General features: G+C 58.6%; 1 long non-coding RNA gene across 1 annotated transcript; it reads right to left on the bottom strand.

The window, feature by feature from the left end:
- Positions 1-405: 405 nt before the first annotated feature.
- LOC135321075 (uncharacterized) lies at positions 406-1,674 on the bottom strand. The gene is made up of 2 exons (XR_010380499.1): positions 1,549-1,674; positions 406-698 (listed from the first exon to the last, which is right to left on the bottom strand). It is a non-coding gene; the product is annotated as an uncharacterized LOC135321075 (long non-coding RNA).
- Between the last annotated feature and the right edge of the window lie 429 nt (positions 1,675-2,103).

Below are 2,103 nucleotides of genomic sequence, written 5' to 3'. Positions count from 1 at the left end.
AAGCACCGCCTTCTCACCCTATGCTGCCCTCAGCCTGAAGCAGGAGGGGTGATGGCTGGCAGGGGGAAGCAGATGAGAGGAGGGAAAGGCAAGAACTAGCATCACAGAGAAGCTGGCCACTGGACTACATTACCCACAATCCTGGATCATAGCTGGAAGGAAGAGGCTGCTGGGGGCCTGCAGCCTCAGGTGGGAAAAAGGCCACAGGTGTTCTAGTCCCCGGGTGTGCAGCCCAGGCCGAGGCCCAGGTTTTTCCAAAATCTAACCCCTAAAACTTCAGTCCTTGGACCTTAGAAATCATCTCTCCATGCACCCAATTCAATTCACATGCACTAGGCTGACCTTAGGCCAAGGAGACCAACAAAGTTCCTTATCTTTTAGCCTTATTTGCTGTGTGTGTGTGTGTGTGTGTGTGTGTGTGTGTGTGTTACTCAACTCTTTACTCCCAAGCTGTGAAGTAAATTCCTCTGCCTCACCTGAGGAAGAACAAAGGCTCACAGGTTGGTCCACGCTGCACTTCTGGAAGAGCTGAGGAGCGGGTGTTCAGGAACTGTTGCTGGTTTGGACTCTGCTGAAGCCTGGTCCCTCTCTCCGACCTTTGCTCATCTCCCAGCAGATAGATCAGGGTAACCACGGGGTTGAGCCAGGTTTAAGTCCCTGGAGGCAGTGTACGAGGGCCTGTGGGGGCTTGCCGATTCCTGCAGCGGATAAACCAGAGTTAGCAGGCTGAGCAAGGGAGACCATTGTGGGTGGTGGAAGCACCCAGTGGGCACTGCTCCAGACCTCAGTCCCACTGCAGGTGTGTACCTGCCCCAGCTCTGCCTCCCCCGACCCATTCCTTCCAACTTTCCATACAGAGTCAAACGATTCATGAAGGGTTCTGGGGTTTATGAAGCTCCAGACCACAGGTAGCGTAGCAGATGAAGATGTTAAGGGCTAGACCTAAAGTCGGGGGCCTCTGACCAAGGTGAAAAGGCACCGGTGACTAGCCTGACAACAGAGTACTTTCCCTGTGCCTCCTCACTCAGGTACAATAGCAACTCTCACTTACTGAGCCAGGCACCAGGAATGCAAGGATGAGTAAGAGCAAATCACAGTCTCAATAAATAAACGACACATAATACTGTGTTAAGTGCATTACAGGCCTACAGGGTGGGGGTGGGAGGATTCCCAGATGGCCAGACGTCTGACCCAAGTGAGGGGTGAGTAGCAGTTCTATCAGAATGGTGTGGGAAGGGCATTCTAGGCAGAAGGGACAGCTTGATTGAGTAAAGGCAGGGAGGAGCGAGAAACAGCAAGCAGGCAGGAAACCAAGGAGAAATACCGAAGGCCGACTAGCAAATACAAGGGGAGGAGCAGTGAGGCGAGAGAGTAGGCCCTCACACCACGCTTAGGAGTTTGGGCTTTAGGCCTTGGACTGGTATCTCCAGCAAAGTCTGCTGTGCTTAGAGAATTAGGGGGAAAAGTGGGACAAAATATGAAACCGGTGGGGGAAGTGGGAACCTCAGCCCTTCTGGGGACTCCCAGGTCCGCCTGTCCCGCGTTTACCTCAGCCAAGCCGCGCCGCGTGTTCGGCCCCGCCGCCGCCCCCTCCTTGGCAGCGGGTCCCCTGGCCGCCGGCTCCCGGGCGCGGGCGGACCCGGAGGGCCGAGCTCCCGCCCACAGCCGCCCGCGGGCCGCCTGCCAGACGCGCCGGGAAGGAAGCGCCTTGTATGGGCCTCGGGCAGAGAGGAAGCGCCTGCTAAGGCCCCGGGAGGAAGCACCATACATGGCGAGGGGCGGGCCGGGGGCGGGGAGCGCGCCCGGGATGGAGGCCGCTTCCGCCGCCGCGAGGCGGAGCCGCGCCTGCCCAACCCCCACCCCCCGCGCGGGCCTTGGAGGAGGGGACGCTCTGGCTGCGGCCCGCGACCCTTCCGAACCCTCCTCACAGCACCCCGCACGGTTCCCTCAGTGCCACAGAGCCCCCGAAATTGGGAGCAGAGGGGGTGTCCATCCTGGCTTTGACGCCCGATCAAGCCGAGATGGATTCCTGGTCCCGCGCACTCGCTCTGTGACCTTGGGGAAAACCCATTCGTCTCTGAGCCTCAGATTCCTCTTCTGAGC

Source organism: Camelus dromedarius, chromosome 3, assembly GCF_036321535.1.
Source record: "Camelus dromedarius isolate mCamDro1 chromosome 3, mCamDro1.pat, whole genome shotgun sequence".
In the NCBI taxonomy this organism is placed as follows: Eukaryota; Metazoa; Chordata; class Mammalia; order Artiodactyla; family Camelidae; genus Camelus; species Camelus dromedarius.
Note: the sequence above shows the minus strand (reverse complement) of the source record. Positions and strands in the feature narration are given on the sequence as shown.